The sequence below is a fragment of the Cyprinodon tularosa genome, unplaced genomic scaffold, assembly GCF_016077235.1.
Source record: "Cyprinodon tularosa strain WSP-4 unplaced genomic scaffold, ASM1607723v1 ctg140, whole genome shotgun sequence".
Lineage (NCBI taxonomy): Eukaryota > Metazoa > Chordata > Actinopteri > Cyprinodontiformes > Cyprinodontidae > Cyprinodon > Cyprinodon tularosa.
In genome coordinates, this window is record NW_024038221.1 from 522,397 (window position 1) to 541,025 (window position 18,629).

The 18,629-nt window shown below is 36.9% G+C and overlaps 1 long non-coding RNA gene across 1 annotated transcript; it reads left to right on the forward strand.

Annotated features, from left to right (window-relative positions):
- Positions 1 to 8,807: 8,807 nt before the first annotated feature.
- Positions 8,808 to 17,517, forward strand: LOC119778935. The gene is made up of 3 exons (XR_005280149.1): positions 8,808 to 8,889; positions 14,315 to 14,434; positions 16,819 to 17,517. It is a non-coding gene; the product is annotated as an uncharacterized LOC119778935 (long non-coding RNA).
- Positions 17,518 to 18,629: the final 1,112 nt, after the last annotated feature.

The window sequence follows — 18,629 nt, forward strand, 5'->3', positions numbered from 1 at the left end:
AAAGATAATATAACATTAAAATAATTTGACACTGCACAAAATATAACATGATTATACCCCTCTCAAGAATCTGAGCAAGAAAAAAAAAAGTGATTTGCATTATGGCAGTCAAATAATCCTAACAATCACTGACATTTTATCTTAATAATTGGTTTGCTTGGGGTGTTAATCATTTAAAAAAATTATGAGCTGTGGTTTTAACCCAGGTGCTAGGTTGGTGTTGAATGGAAGATGTTGGTTGATTTTAACTAAATAATGGATAGTAAAGTGTTTCTGAAAGGTGACTGACAGAAGACTTGATTAATCAACTTGCACAAAACATCATCCTGTTCATTTTTTTAATCAACTTTATCCATCCATCCATCCATCCATCCATCCATCCATCCATCCATCCATCCATCCATCCATCCATCCATCCATCCATCCATCCATCCATCCATCCATCCATCCATCCATCCATCCATCCATCCTGGCATGTAATATTTTATATAAAATGTTGCTATTTACTGTAAATTAATTTGTTGATAATAGTATAAAAGCAGGCAGATTAAGAAATTATCCTCTTGTTTTGATTGGAGCTGTTTGGTGGCGGTTATTAGCATTGCTTCCTCCTATCAAAAATAATCTTAGATTGAAATTTAAACTTTAATATTTTCTTTGAGGAATATTCCTGATAATTTTTTGCGTTACCCTACAGTCCAAAGTCCATGCATGCTTGATTAATTTCATACTCTAAATTATCCTTATGTTAACATGTGGATTGTCATTTGTCCTGTGTATCTCTGTATTGTCCTATGTTAGACTGGCAGATTGTCCAGGGTATACCCTTTGCCGGAAATAGGAACAGATTCAACTGTGACCTTAAAACATTTTTTGTTTTTGTTTTTTGAATAAAGATAAGAGCAACATTACACTTGGTAAAACTTGCACAAAACAATAACTTCAAAAGTAGGCAAAAACCATTAACAATACTGACCTCATATAAAAGAGAAGGGCAGCAGATGCAGAAAGATATTCTAAGAATTGAAAGTTCTCTTGTTGACTACAGGCCTCAAATCTCCTCTAACAATCCCATCACCCCCTAAAGATGGTTCTCCTTTTTCCTTTTCCTCACTGCCAGGGAAGCTTTTTTTCCTCTTGTTGCTAGGCAAAACATTTGCAGGCTACTGTAGATCCCTCTGGATAGGATGGCTGCCTGATATGATGGAAAATTATGTTTGTAGTTATCACAAATAAAGCGATAAATATAACTTGGTAAATGTGTAAAGACGGGATTGGATTCCGATTAATTTAAAATAGCTATTATATTGAAACAAAACATTGCTACCCTGTGTCATCCGACAAATGTCTTACAGATATTGGTTCAATTCCTTTTTATTAATGTTTTATTTTATAAAACATTTTTCTGTGGTAGCACATGCATCCCTTCACATTTATTTAGTTCCACACAAACATGATTTTGTTTTTCCATAAGCCTGAAATATTTCTAGTGCCTTTCTTATTTAGATGTCACATAACCTAGACGCCTGGAGCTCCAGTGTCATTTGGTTTATGGTGAGACACTGTTCCTTTGGTTTATTCTTGGTTTATGAGTTTGACATTACATTGGAGTAATTTGCTTTCTAATATTAGAAAAACCAATTTTTTATTAATTTTATTAAATGGTCTAATGCTTATAAAAAAGGGTTTGCTGCTAAATGAGAGGAAACACTGTAAACATCAAACATAAAGGGTAAGCGACTCTGCTGCATGGATTGGATTGCTCTGCAAGCTGATGGTGAAAGGGCAGCCGCAGTGAGAAAGAGCCAGAGAAAGTGAAAACTATGTGAGGACGCCTCTGAGTGTGTGAGTGCTTGCACGAGTGTGCCCATGAGCGTGTATATGTGGGGTTAATTGTGGTTCAGGCGTGAGGAACAGCTGAGAGAACTCATATATGGCACCAGAGAACTAGCATGGTGACAGGCAACTTGACAACACAACCTGTTTTATGGTGGCAAGTGTCCGTGTGTGTGGCTCGGGGAGAAAGTGACTGACTTAGGCCAGAGAAGAGTGTGAGAAAGAAGAGTGTGCTTAAGAAGGGCAGGTGAGCTGTAAAGCACCACTATGCCCACCCAGCGTGTTCACGCGACACCTTCAAGAATAGCAAAGAGTCTTGTAAGCAATTTCTGCACAGGAGTTGCTGATGGAGTGGATTATGTTACTATGCATACAATATTATCTATCAGCGTCAGTTTGCGTCTAACTCTCATAAATTATATAGAGGAAGAAAAATGTATCCTTGAATTTTGCCTGGAAAGTTAATATGAGGAAAAAGTCCATGTGGTAAACGGAAGAAGGTAGCAAAACATGTGCTGGATGAGCATGCATGTGGATTACTACGAGGTTCAGATCATCAAAGCAGGTCTCCTCAGCTAGGTTTTCAGCACGCAGCTAAAGGTTAGACTTATGTGTTGCTACTTACAGTAACACATCGGGGTACTTTACACAGGATCAGTACCACTACTCCAGTCATCTGTCATTCACCCTAAATCAGTGTGGTGGTGAAACCCAAAAGCCACCAAATGTATTTTTTTCTTTATATCCCTTAAAATAATCTAATGCATACTATATGCAATGCATATTATTTCCACATTTATATGAAGAACTGAGCAATTTTCCAAAGTTAATAAGCTGAACTGACAGGTAGGGAAATAAAAAGAGAAGCAAAAAAAACAAAAAAAAAACAGTTGTACAGTTGCACAGATATTTAATCTAGAGCAATGTTAGGAATATTTTTATTGATGTTTGAATCAGTTAAACCCTAATAATACCTGCCTGTTATGCGTCAGAACTAAACTGTTTTCCCAAGTGGTTTATGTAATTAGGACAGTGCCTCTGTCGGGATGAAAAGTTATCTTCATAATGTACGTGGCAAAGAGTTAGGGATAAATGAGAGCAGTATCCTTGATCTAAGAACATATTGTAATATATTGATATGGCTGGAGCCATGGATGTCTCCTCATTTACAAATATGGATGATGTAATGATGATGTGGCGGACTGGAGTTGTAAAAAATTATTCTTTACCTGTGATTTGGGGCCGACTTTAACTGAAGCGAGCCCGTTGGTAAGCCCTGCCTCCTGTAAACCTAAACAACTTCTCTGGACTGAGTCACATTGTATGTCAAGGTCTGTTGTCATGTCTCATGATTATTTAATACATTTACATTATGCAATGTTATTTAGAGAGTTTATCCTGGGGGATCTCTTCTCAGGAAAGAATCGGGGAGAGAAAACTTGAAGGTGTAAACACAGAACCTTCCTTTACAGTTATTTTTATCTTTTTTCATGTTTTGTTTTCAATGATCACAAACCTTTCTTAAAGTATTAGTATTATATCAAACAGCTCTGGATCCAATGTTTTACTGTATAACTGACTTATATATATATATATATATATATATATATATATATATATATATATATATATATATATATATATATATATATATATATATATATATATATACAGGTGCTGGTCATAAAATTAGAATATCATGAAAAAGTAGATTGATTTCAGTAATTCCATTTAAAAAGTGAAACTTGTATATTATATTCATACATTACATACAAACTCATATATTTCAGATGTTTATTTTGTTTAATTTTGATGATTACAAATGACAACAAATGAAAATCTCAAATTCATCATATCAGAAAATTAGAATATTGTGAAAAGGTTCAAAATTGATGGCCCCTGGTGCCACACTCTAATCAGCTAATTAACTCAAACCACCTGCAAAAGCCTTTAAATGGTCTTTCAGTCTAGTTCTATAGGCTACACAATCATGGGGAAGACTGCTGACTTGACAGTTGTCCAAAAGACGACCATCGACACCTTGCACAAGGAGGGCAAGACACAAAAGGTCATCGCTAAAGAGGCTGGCTGTTCACAGAGCTCAGTGTCCAAGCACATTAATAGAGAGGCGAAGGGAAGGAAAAGATGTGGTCGAAAAAAGTGTACAAGCAAGAGAGATAACCGCACCCTGGAGAGGATTGTGAAACAAAACCCATTCAAAAATGTGGGGGAGATTCACAAAGAGTGGACTGCAGCTGGAGTGAGTGCTTCAAGAACCACCACACACAGACGTATGAAAGACATGGGTTTCTGCTGTCGCATTCCTTGTGTCAAGCCACTCTTGAACCACAGACAGCGTCAGAAGCGTCTTGCCTGGGCTAAAGAGAAACAGGACTGGACTGCTGGTGAGTGGTCCAAAGTCATGTTCTCTGATGAAAGTAAATTTTGCATTTCCTTTGGAAATCAAGGTCCCAGAGTCTGGAGGAAAAGAAGAGAGGCACTTCATCCACGTTGCTTGAAGTCCAGTGTAAAGTTTCCCCAGTCAGTGATGGTTTGGGGTGCCATGTCATCTGCTGGTGTTGGTCCATTGTGTTTTCTGAGGTCCAGGGTCAACGCAGCCACATACCAGGAAGTTTTAGAGCACTTCATGCTTCCTGCAGCTGACCAACTTTTTGGAGATGCAGATTTCATTTTCCAACAGGACTTGGCACCTGCACACAGTGCCAAAGCTACCAGTACCTGGTTGAAGGACCATGGTATCCCTGTTCTTAATTGGCCAGCAAACTCTCCTGACCTTAACCCCATAGAAAATCTATGGGGTATTGTGAAGAAGAAGATGCAATACACCAGACCCAACAATTCAGAAGAGCTAAAAGCCACTATTAGAGCAACCTGGGCTATCATAACACCTGAGCAGTGCCACAGACTGATCGACTCCATGCCACGCCGCATTGCTGCAGTAATACAGGCCAAAGGAGGCCCAACTAAATACTGAGTGCTGTACATGCTCATACTTTTCATGTTCATACTTTTCAGTTGGCCAACATTTCTATAAATCCTTTGTTTTTATTGGTCTTCAGTAATATTCTAATTTTCTGATATGATGAATTTGAGATTTTCATTTGTTGTCATTTGTAATCATCAAAATTAAACAAAATAAACATCTGAAATATATGAGTTTGTATGTAATGTATGAATATAATATACAAGTTTCACTTTTTAAATGGAATTACTGAAATCAATCTACTTTTTCATGATATTCTAATTTTATGACCAGCACCTGTATATATATATATATTATATACACACACAACATTGTACAGCAACAATACATGCAAATAAGCAGGTACTTTGGTATCATTTAGTTAAGAGTAATCATGACGGATCTATGTTGAGAAAAACTCTATGTGCTTGTTCTAGAGCCAAACGTTTTTCTATAAGAGGAGTTAAGGGACAATGAAAATAAATTTCTAACATTTCTACTTTTAATAGAGTATTAATTGTTGATTTTCTAAAAATAATACAATTTAAAATTATCGTTAATGTGTGTAAAAAAAATATGTTTGGTTTGAATCATTCTATGAAATTTAAAAACCATATTATTAAAACCTACATGTCAATTATAGACATCTAATTTAGTAATGGCCTTATAAAAAATGTACAACAACATTAATCAGAGAAAATTTTTCGAAAATTTCAGCTTCAAATATGAGTGTGCATTTCTGGTGTGTGTTTTGACCAAAAATAGATCCTGGTGACCCATCATAGGGTCACCAGCCGTGGTTTAAAAGACGCTGACCATCAGTGACTTTGAGACCATTTTAAGCTCTAATTCATGCAGCTAAAAACAACAATGTGCCGAGGATGCAAATCAGAGTTTCAAAGTAGGTCGTATAAACCTGCGTTTTCACAGCTGGACTTCAAATTTAGAGTTTATTAACATTTTCAATTTATACTACTAGGAGAAATTTGTTATCAGGGCCTTACAAGAGTCAGTTTTTTAGTGAATGGATCTTAAAAATGTATTTAAGCAAACAACACAGACCCTACTGATTAGGAACATGGAATTTTATAAGATCGTGTATTTTACACTGTAAACATTTTCTTAAGACTGTCAAGTTTATTAACATTTTCAATTTATACTACTAGGAGAAATTTGTTATCAGGGCCTTACAAGAGTCATTTTTTTAGTGAATGGATCTTAAAAATGTATTTAAGCAAACAACACAGACCCTACTGATTAGGAACATGGAATTTTATAAGATCGTGTATTTTACACTGTAAACATTTTCTTAAGACTGTCAAATCCCTCTGGGATATTTTTGACATCCTGTATTCTTGTAATATTATGAAAGAAAAGCATAAAATTACAAAAAGGAAAATGATTAGTAGCAGAAATAAGGAATACTTTAGGATTTTACAACTGTGATGAGAAATTATTTTGTTTATTTTAAAGTTTACACTGACAGCTCACAGAAAGTGCAGACTGACAGTAAGCAACTGTCACAGACGGGACTCAAAGCAACATGGTTGTGGTATGCATCTCAGCATGGTGAGCCACCAGGACGCCAGACCATGGTCTTTGAAGCTGCTGTGGGTTCCCTGAGGCCAAAGGAGCAGTAGCTGTGGGGGTATCAAATGTGTTAGAGCTGCCTCACTAATAAGATAAGTGAGCTAAAGCTAGCACTAGAGGTTTGCCACTCATCTCAATCTGTCGTGTTTAACAGTCTCACAGGACTTACTCTCAAATTTAAATGCAAGATGACTGTTGATGTAGTGAAGGAGGAAGCAGTTGGTGTAAGTGCAGTGAGAGTGTTTTTTAGTGGGGGGTGAGCATGGGGGAAAGCAATCTAAGACGCTGGCAAAGTCTAATGGAACATAAGTTGACACTAGAAAAATACAGCTGCCAATAAATCTCTGACAACAGTCGTGGATTCCCGTTTCACTGCGTGATTTATCAGTTGTTCTTTTTAGACCTGCCATGTAGAATCCATGCAAATAGCTCTGCAGAGCATTTGTGATAAAAAAAAAAATTATAGTACACACACAATGAGATTTTTTCTTTTTCAAGCTCGATCTTTTCACGTCTGCTTTTTTTTAAACTTATGTTCTGTTTTCCATTTCTAATAAGCGCTTTGCTCACAAAGTAAAAAAAAAGAAATTGTCTCAACCAATCAATGACTCATTTTAGGGTGTATATATTTAACCAGTGATGCACCTAACAGCTGCAGTGAAAATGCCAAGTGCCTGCTTGAAAACTAGGCTTAATTGGAATTTGTGTGCTTTAAGGTGAGAGCTATTACTCTCATTCAGTCTGTATTGATCTGGAGTTCAGGTGCTGATGAGTTCCTCCCAGTGTTTGCCCACTAAGGAAGGAGCTGCTGAGACGAAATCTGCTTTCTTTGACAAATTTCATTTCAAAATTCCTGTCATGTGCCTTAATTGTTCATTTTCTATAGATGTAATATTTTGCAGATATTAAATAAAAGTATGTTTTTCTGAATAATCTATATCAGTTAATATCAAGCTATTTTTAAAACAGAATTTAGTCTGAGAATAAATTAAGTCTGACATCGATCAGAGAGCTGATGCATCATTACTTCCATTGAACTGTTCAGTTACATCTTTTTATGGCAAAAACAACATCTTGATAAAGAAACAATAGGTTTCGGACACAAACAATAAAAAAAAAAAAAACATTACTCCACCTTAGCTTAAAATCAAATTTCCTATAGTCAAGAAAGTCTGACAATCTTGAAATTTGAAATGGTAATTAAATAGTTTTGTTTTCTAAAATGTAGATACTTTTGTGGAATTTGAACATTTTGTTTGCTATATGTGCCAAATGACCAAAAGATAATGCTGCATAGTAATAAAAAAAGCAATGTTAATTCAATTTTCTTTATTTATAATCTAATCTGCAAGTTGTGAGCTTCTTCAAATGAGGCACATGCAGTGGGTAAATCATGATACAGTTTTAAGCACATTCCCTTTTGTCTCAGAAATTTTTTTAGACCCACGGTAAAAATCTTTTGAAAAAAGGTTAAAAACAAACGAATCAAGCTGTAAGATTTTCAAAGTAAAATATTTGGTATAGTGGAACCTTTAATTTGAACTTTATTCCATTCGAGGTTCCATGAAAAGAACTGAGTCTATTCGTGACAGATGAAAGAGCAAAACGCATCAATTTTTCATAAACCAGATGAGCCAGACAAGAAATCAGATTTGAGGAGAGTAAATCCAGCACATTTCAAAATAAGAGGCAAAGCAGAAACGCTTCTTACAAGCATGAAGTGTGGACTGCTGCATGGCGACTCTTTTTTCAGTGGATGACGGACAAGACATGGTATGTGATAGTGTGAAGCTGGCTTTAGGTGTTTCTTGATTTCCACACACCTGTCTTTAATGGCTGCTGAGAAAATAATGCAAGTATATTATTCAGATGTGTTGAATAAGAGTATATCATAAGTATTAAAGAACAGCGAGTCCTAAGGACCACAAATTTAAAAAAATCACTGTTTAATTAGTAGACTTAGATTTAGACTCAACTTTATTTATGGGATTACTCCTTCAGATGAATTCTGGTTCAGTAGCTTATATAGAGTACAACGAGTTAAAGCAAGATGCCATTAAAGATAAATAAGAATGTATATAGTACAAAAGAGCAAAAAAAGTAGTAATATTCTGGAATATGTTTCCTTTAGATAAAAAAAAACATCTGCACTAAAGAGAGCTAAGGGAAGACTACAGAGTAGTGGACTTGGATTATTGCACTTGCACTGCAGAAATGTGCAGATTTTATAAATAAGTAAAAAAAATACACAGTAGTTGGCATGTGTTGTTGCGCAGTGAGAGAGAAGAATATTGCACATGAGTGACAATAGGTAATGTTTTGCATAAAATTTCCAAGGAGGGGGGTGCTGATCCTTGTCCCTCTTCTGAACACCTCCTCCTTCCGCCACGTGAGGAGTTGTACAGCTGGATGGCTTGGGGAACAAAGGAGATCAGCAGTCTGTTGGTCCTACATTTGGGGAGGAGCAGACGAAAAAGAATGTAAGTAGTAAAACTTATAAAAACCTTGTCTATTACAGGAATGAACAAGGGCTAGCAAGACAGACAGAATAAGGGGCATTGAATGAACTGGTCTGTTTTTTCTGATAGTGAGCACAGAGACACAGCAAGTTTAAATAACAAGAAAAAGGGGTGAAGAGTCAATGGAAGGAGGACTGAATGGGCTTACTGCTTCAACTAAGAGTCTAATATTCTTGAATAAAGCTCTGTAGATGCAACAAAAGACACAAAGCAAATGTCTAAAAAATACCATGAAACCCCTAATAAACAAAAACAGTTGAAAAAGCAAAAAACTAAAGAATGCAATTTCAATAGGAAAGGAAATATGCAAGGGGAAAATCTAAAGCGCCAAGGAATTGTAGATCAAAAACGGAAAAATGATTAAATCATGACATTCCAAATAGTTGGATGACAGGTAGAGAAAAATATTCAAAACACTCACTCTTGGAGAACTTCAGTAACAAACCGACATGTTGCAATCTCGAACAATAATTTATCAAAGGCGACTTGTTTTTTTTAATGATTTCTCTTACTGTGTGCTATCTTCAGAGATGGCAAAAGTACTCACTTTCCGTACTTGAGTAAAAGTACAGATACTTGTGTTAAAAAATACTCTGGTAAAAGTGGAAGTACCGATTAAACTTCTTTACTCAAGTAAAAGTAACAAAGTACAGGCTTGTAAATTTACTTAAAGTATAAAAGTAAAAGTAGAAACCACTTTTTTCATGCCGTTGCCTACATTTTAAATGGATGTCTGCCAATAGGACTAGATCTCCGTTGTGTTCATTTTCAATCATCTCGTCATCCATGCTACTATGCTAACGCCACCGCCACCAAGCTGCAATGATTTGCCGCCAATGAATACCCCCGAATCTGTCGATTCATCTTGTAGTGGTGCGTCAAATGCAACGTAGATTCCCATCCAATTAGATTGAATTTGGTATTGATGACGTGAAAAATAATAACGGTAACTCCATTGAAATGATTCAAAACTAAAGTAACGAGTCAATTTTTTTAAATGTAAGGAGTAGAAAGTACAGATATTTGTGTAAAAATGTAAGGAGTAAAAATAAAAAGTCGCCATAAAAATAAGTAGTAAAGTAAAGTAAAAATATCAGAAAAATCTACTTGAGTACAGTAACAAAGTATTTGTACTTCGTTACTTCCCATCTCTGGCTATCTTGCTGTGTCTTCTACTATGAAAACCTAAAAGGTTCTCCACCTGTAGAGGCTGGCACTTCATCAATTACAAACATGATCAGTGTCTGCAGAAAACGGAGCTCTGTTTTTTTCATTCACCACCGTAGTGTAGCTGCCACAAGACGAGACAGAGGGGCTCAAGAGAGACAGGGACAGCAGTTTGTAGAGACAGGAACATGCTTGTGTAAGAGTCTACCCTCTAAATCTTGACCCAACCCGTCTTCCCTTAAATATCCTGTCGCCTTCGGTGTTTCTTTCTTGCTGCTCTTTGGTATCTTGACTCCGTGCCCTCCGCAAAACCTTAAGAACCTAATCGTCTCAAATTCAGCCCACAGAAATAATTAAGGGGTTGCATGCCGCCAGAAATAAGAGTGTGTGTGTATTTTTGAAGAGGGGAGTGGACATATGTTTGGAGTCTTCAGATGCCGGGATGCTTCCAGCTTGGTTCAACTTGTTAGGAAAACTAAGTATTGGCTTACACTTCCGATGACATGACGGCGGTATCAGTGGTCAGGGTGTTTTACTTTTCAGCCGCCTCTCAGCTGACCCCTCCTGAGGGGATGTGCATGTTTACAGAGGTGCTCTCACAAACATTTGCCCAGCTCAGCACAACACGCCGGAGGCAGTGGCAAGAAGATGTGTAAACAGTTTTCTTTCATTTTTTTGTTAGGAAAGCCAAAAAAATGCAGGTTAACTAATTCACAACAGTAAGCTACACACTTTATAGACAAGCTTTTTGAGGCAATGATGAGATGATTAAATTCTACTCTCCTTTGCGTTGTAAACACCAATCAATCAGCTTCAAGTTTTAGCAGATGCAACAGTTTGATATAAACGCTGTACAATAAATCCAGTTTTACCTTTTGCAATAGTAGCATGCATGTAGAGAATTGGAACATCTTTCTAAATGAGCTATAAAATCATATAGATTCTTGAAGGTTTATTTATCAATTTTTTTTTTTTTCGTATTTACATCCTTAACTCAAGTTTAAGATATAAACTACCACTTCTTATGACGGTCCAAAACACCATAGTGCATATCTGATAAAAGGATGAAAAATGTCCGTTGTTGTTAGCATTTTTATAAAAATACAGATCTGAACTGTACAGCAGATAGTTTGCATTTACCTACCCTCAGTGTTTGGAATCAGTTTTAGGATATCAGGGTATCTCCCCTGAAGCATTTGTGGGAATCGCTTTTCAAATGTTTTGGCCCAATTTTCTAAAATATATTTATTTATGGACTTTGAGTGAATCATTCTAATATACAAGTTGGTCTAAACATTTAAATCAGTAGATTGCATTTATTTATTGACGTATTGAAGTTACTCCTCCTTGATGAGCATGTGGCGACAGAGGACAATCACCAGCATTGTGTAATTGTCTTTTGCAGCAATACCTTACGCTGAGCATGCATGTAGGGGGCAGTGGAGAGGAATTCTCCCCTTTAACAGAAAAAAACCTAAAGCCGAACCAGGCTCAGTGAGAACAACTTCTAGTGCAAGGATTTCTTTAGCAGCACAGAAAATCAGAAGCATAGGATCTAGGAGTCCTTTTTATGGTAAAGACAAGTAGACGGCTAGTTGCAACTGTTGCTGAAGTGATTGCATCTTGGAGAGAGAATGGCTAAGAGAAAATAGCCAGTATTCAAGTCTAGAAGATAGAAATAAAACCTACACACAGTCTGTCAGTGTAAAAGTTCCAATAGCTTTGTCAATGATAGAGAAAGAGTTGATCACTGTATGAACCAAGTGGATCATCTATAGGAGAGCATGAAGTCGTCTTTAGCAGCAGCACGGTTAATATCCTCCTTCAGGATGGTGCCAAAGATTAACAGAATGCCAGGGAATATGCAGCTACTGTCTTTAGAGGGAAAAAAAGCAACAACCACAAAACAGAGGTTGTTATTGTTCAAGGTGAGGTCATGTGAACCATAGAGAGGTCAAAGGTAAGAGAAAGAGGGCGAAAGAGAAAGAAATTAAGAGGGATGTGGAGTTGGCGAAGGGGACTAAGCCAAGGAGACCAAGCCGACCAGGCTGAATTCTCCCCTGGGTGAGCCGAGCTGTTTCACTGTTGTAAGCCACTCATCCACTGTTGAACAAATGTATGTATTGAAATTTTATTGTGTATACACGCGTGTATACAGAATGAAAAATAGGTCTATGTCTAAAAATATTTCAGATATGTGGTTCTAATGTGAAACATAAACAGTTCAAAGAGTTTGGCAACTTTTACTACAATCTGCATTTCTGTGAATATTTTGGAAGAAAAAAAATTCAGTTCTTAAATAATTTCGGTAAATAATTCGTACAAATTGAGACTTATCAAGAGTAATTTTAGCCTTTTTCTTGTATTACGTTCAAGTAATTTGCTGATTTAGTTATTGAAGCTATAGATATTAGCCTCTTACATTAAAGCATAGGTGTCAAAGTCGTTCCAGAAAGGGACGTGTGGCTGCTGGTTTTCTTTCCACCCAAGCAGTAGCACACCAGACTCCATTCATCTCATCAAGGTGAGTCTAGTCTTAACCTGATGACTTGATGGGATGAATAGAGTCTGGCGTGCTACTGCTTGGGTGGAAAGAAAACCAGCAGCCACACGGCCCTTTCTGGAATGACTTTGACACCCCTGCATTAAAGGATAGATTATAAGACTTCAGACTGCAAGAAAAGTGCCTTTAAACAACCATAAAACTGGCTTTATCAGAGGCAGCAGAACTTTGCTCGGTTTTTTTGAAGATGTTTCCACATCTATCCTGTTCTGTTGAGTTGCACCAGAGCAATCTGTAGTTAGAATACTGGTGTTTTTAATGGAGGTCAGCATGGAGGTCAGTCCTCCTAAGCATATTCCATGTCAGATGCAAATTGAGAGTGCCTTTATCTTTAAAATATGATAATCAGTGAATATAAAAATTTGCTTTAAGCAACAAAGATACAACATAATCTGGAGCAAGTATACAAACACCAAACAAATGTTAATAAGTGTACAGCAAATTTGAGATAATTGGATTAAAGCAAAGATTAGATGGTAGTAAGAAACCTTTCTAATGTCCATCTTAGATCCTTGTTCACTGAAATAAAAAAACATTAGAAAAGTGAAAGATGTACAGTGAATGGATAAACAGACACATTACAGACGGAAGAAACAAATGTACTTGCAGTTCATAAGCATGCAGACAGGCTAGCAGGCGTCCTTTTGTTGGAGGGAAAATGGGAAGTGTGAAGGACGTGACGAGGGAGATAAGTGTCCTCCAGGGCCCTGAGGTTACCCTAATGGTGTCATACATCACCACTCACAAAGCCATGCAGAGCAAAGTTGTCAATGCATGAATGCTACACTATTACTATCAGCCATTTTAATCATGGCAGCTGTCACTGCGCTAATCAACACCATAATTTCACCCTGAAAATCACTCAGAAACACGTCTCTCATGTTGCTGCGTACTACGAACTGTATACAACGCAGGCAGTAAGTTATCCAGAGGGGCCTTTCAGCTGGATGTTGTCCACTACTCTGCAACTTTGTAGCGCATCATTGGCCTTGTTTAATGGAAGCTTGGCTTCTCCTAAAGAGTTGTTGTGACAATGCTAAATGCCGCCTTTATGAACGTGCTAAAATGGTTTACTTTACTGTCAGTAGCAACCCCATCCACAAAACACACACAACCAGAATGTATAATGATGTCACATAAAAATACACTGAAAGATACAAGGTTGTTGTTGTGGAACATGTTTCTTAATGTGATTTGTAAAAATCATGTTTGCGTTCAGTCACCTTTTGGCTAAAAGTCTCCTTTAGCTAAAAGTGTTTCCTGAAGTAAGTTGAAATAGGGTAAAGCACAGCAATGTTACCTAAAAATATCAGCATTTATTATTTGTGTTGGGGTTTTTTTTGTTTGTTTTTTTATCAAATAAACAGGTTTTGTTAAAATAAGTTTGATAAATGTTTTTTTAGCTATAAACGTTTTTTGTTAAAACTGATAAAATGGTTTTAAAATAGTTTATTTTTGACAGTGAATTGTAATAGGTGCTCTAATTTCACTAGCTTGCATTAAACTTTATAAACTAGTTTACTATTCATACTTACAAAAAAAAAAAAAGTTTTCCAAAAATTTTTCTCCCTTAAAATGTGTTTCTTTTAGTGCCTAAATTTCCATTTTTGTTTTTTTCCCCCCTGATTTCAGTTTCTATTTCCACATTTCATAAAGGTATGGTGAAGGATCTTTTTCCGGGGGGATCATCAAAATAAGTGGTCCTCCTAATTGTCAATCGTTCTGGTGATATGTCAGGCCGTCCTAAGTGCTCGTCTCCATTTTCACTTACCCGTGGTGAGTGTGACATAGCGGAAAAATTGCAAATCTTCTTTTGGAAAGTAAGTGCTCTGCTTTTAGTAATGAACAGAACCTTAAAGTGATGTATATAATGTTTTTTGTAGTATTTAATTATCCACATTCATCCAAATTAGCTGTAGGAGCACTTTGTATAAGTTGTTTTTTTAGCCAGCTTCTTGTTGTGCACGCCCTAAAGATATATTTAAAGATTAAAAAGTGACATAAGTTTGATTTCTTTAGACATCTCCTGTGTGATGCCAGTCCTTCTACATCTAATAAATGAATTTCTGCTTAAACTTCATTGCATAAATGCAAAATGCCATATTTGAACATGGGTGTAAAACTAGCAGTACTCGGTGTCCTTGTGAAATCTGTAATGACTAATAAGATACATTATCGTAAATCACCTGCTCATTAGGTGTGATGTGTTCAACAGAGATGCAGCGACGGCACACGTGCAAATGTGCCAGGTTGAACAGTAATCTACGCATAATTTGCTTATTTTGATAATTTGTTCGTTTTACCTTCAAGACCTTTGGTACTTTCATATTTTTTTAAATCTAAAATGCGACGATCACAGTTTTTGGACAAGTTCATAATTATTTTACACAGCAAATGATTGTCAGCATATGAAAATGTCCAGTGTAGCCAAGGCGCTCCTTTTACCCCGCAGTTGTCTTGCCCTCCCCTTTCTACTACACAACTATTAGAGCCTCATTTTAAAGCAGAATAATAGACCTTCTCACAGGGTTATCTGGTCCACCTTTTAATCATAAATGAGCCCCCTTCCCCTCCTTCCTCCCCATCTTCATCCCCACCCCCAACCCCTCTGAGGGTGGGGGCAAATGCTGTCTCAGCGTTTTTCCCACTTTCTCCCCTGACTCCTCCACTCTTTTCCAGCTCAGTCTTTTCCAGCCCATCGCTGATCAGAAGCATCAGTTCCACAGGCTTGGCTCCTCCATTGCCACTTAGGAGCTACAGGAAGGTTTAGGTTTAAGGTTGATAAGAAGTAAGTGGAAGGTCATGACAATGACAGGGGCCCTTAAAATGCCTTTTGAAAGTTTTCAGCGGGGGGGATCTTAAGGCTGGTGAAGTTGTGAAACTCACCTACAACATTAGCTTTATCCAGTACCGTATAGCCCTTTATCTAAAGAGGCTATTATCTCTCTACCTTTAGCAGCTGCTCAAGAAAAAAAATCATATATATATATACCGGTATATATATATATATATATATATATATATATATATATATATATATATATATATATATATATATATATATTGTTCTTCATTGCTATTCACACATGAACCAGCACCTCAGTGCCTCCTTGCCTTCAGTCACTGTCTGTCCTGCAGGGGGTAAACGTCAAACTCTCCAAATTAGATGAAACATTATGGGAAATATTATGAGGCAGCCTGCTGCTGCGATGGCTAGGGGCCTTTGGTTAATTGAGTTGTTACCAGTGCTGCATACTAATCAGGACCTACACATGGCAGACAAGTCTTTCAGTACACTTTATTTTTAATCTTTATTGTTTAAAATCAGCAGCCAAGACAGAAATAAAAAAGTTCCACCAACCTCAATATTTTGTTAAATGGATTTTCTGTTGGAGAGTAAGACAAAGTGTTATTGTGAAGTCGAAGCACATGAAAATTTGACATGCTTGGAATGCATTTGTATCTATCCTACTGAGTTGATACGTTCTAGAAGAACATTTTGGAGGGCTTAAAGAAGTAAGGCTTAAACCGCGCAGTGGAGCAGCAGCCTACCCTTTCTGGATGGCTAAGTTTCACTGAGCTATAAAACATGGGGACACCAACTGTTTGCTGTATAATTTAATGCTCATCAAATCTTGCCAATAACCCACACTTAACTTTGGTGCTTATGTCCACTGAAATAGCACTGATCAATGGACTTAAGTTTTATTTTCAAAATCAGTGACTGGATTCTGAGTTAAAGCGCGGTGATCTGTAACAGGAGATCTCAAGTGGAGGTTTTATAAGGGGATAGAGCTGTATATACAACACACCATCCATCTAATTTGCCCTTACATAGAATTAGGTTAAGTCATCATGCTTGTGACTTCAGTATCACATAACAACACAACATATGACACTGATTACTGAATTATTTTCCACTTCCTCATACTAGCTGCTATTGTCATTTTACACACCTGCTTAGTTCTGCCTAGTTCTCATTACCTGCTTATCTGATCCACCTGCACTGGTTTTATTTAACCTGCCTTCAGACCCCTCATCAGTGCCAGATTATTTTCGAGCCTTTGGTGAGAGTTCTCTGATGTTCCTATGTGTTCTGATTACCTTATCTTGACCTGTTCTGCCTTTTGACCTTTTTGCCTGCCTTTTCCCATTCTGAGCTGTTTGCCTGACCTGTCTTCTGACTCCTGGCGGATCTCTGCCTGTCTGTTAACCGAACCTGGAACTGTTACCCGACTCCGTTCTGGATTCTCCTTCGGCACCTCACTGGATCTCTGACCTTCCAACTCTGAAAACCACCACTTCACTGACAATGGCTTTGGCTTTACCTCTTTTGATATTTCTGCCTATCTTCATCTGGTCGGATCTGATCTCCTATCTGTCCTCCAACCTTTTCTCCTCCTGCAGATGTTCCTGCCTTAGACGCCGACCCTGTTCACTTCGGTTCAGTTATGAGAAATCTAACCATTTGTCCGCCTTGAATACTGGATTCTACTTTTCTGCGCCTTGATAGCTATTATAAATCAGTTAAATAAAAGTCCACACTGAAGTGATCATCAGAATTTTTACTGTTTTTGATGACACAAAAGCATACCAAGAATATCAGATCAGTTGTATTATATGATTTAGCATTTTTCATAATTACTCTTTTTGTAGCTTCTAACTGCAGGGGATCTTATACTGTGTACATGCAAAATGAACCACTCAGAATCTGTTGTTTGCTTTTTTTCCTAAACTTAATAATCACTTGAAAAGTTGTTGTTTAAAACCAAACCTGACAGAGACATTTGTTGGTTATATTAAGCCGTGTTTGGACTTTGGAAATTTTTTAATTGTGTAATTTACCTTGAAAAAATAAAAATGAACAACGATTTTTCTCTTTTTTGCTATTGTCTCTCCCTTCAAGTATGACATCCACAAATCTCTTGTCTACTTTATATGTTCATAATGAAAAACAGCTTTTTTTTCTACGAGGTTAGTTAAAACTATATAAAGGATTTTTGATCCTTGTGTCAACCAGATTAAGAAGTAATATTAAGTCATTAATGTCAAAATATATATATATATACCAGAGTTTATAGATTAGCACTAAGAGAAGCCTATTAGTAATGTGTTTCATCTTTAATTTGGGTCATTGCCAGTAAGTAATAATCTTATGCAAATATCTTCCACTGGGGAATTTTATGATGATTACTATATGCAGATTCAGCCTAATCTTTTCAACTGCGCCAGAAATGAAACAAAAAGTGGAGACATCCTTAAATTGTCCATGGCTATGTAAGGGAGCCATTGTTCATATTCGATTTAATATAATCGAAAACATTATTTACTTCTAACAACAAAAATCTACTTTCCTGTTTCCTTACAAACATTATTGGATCGACCCCTGAAATGTCCAGCTCAAAACCTAAATGAGACATTTGAAGAAGAAACAGAATTTATATTCTGTAGCTATTATTAGTATTATAGTTATCTATTTTCATTTACAAATAAAACATAGATCCAAATTAAAATGTTTAATTTGTCTTCAAAATCAATCTTCACAGTTACATGGTGATATTATGCAACCTGGATCATCCAGAGACAGCTTGAAGGAGGAGATGAGGTGGGGAGAGGTCGAAGCTAAGCAGAAGAACAGGGGAGTCTATGGCTGTGTTCGAACATCTGCCCTTACCCCTAAATCCCTCAATCACGACATGGAGCGGGGCCTATATAGTGGACTTTATAGTGAATTCAGTAACTGACCATTCGGACAGATGATCACTGCTTTTCGCTCCCTGGTGGTTACATGACTGCGCCTCCCCACATGGTGCCCACGCAATCTTTGTTATTGGTCACCACTGCCGGGTATCGACAGCCTTATTTCAACCGTTGCGTATATTAGCTGCAACATATGAATCAAGATGCTATGACCGAAAAATTTTGATTGACAGTTGACCGTTGATATGATTGGCCAAATTTAGGTGTACAA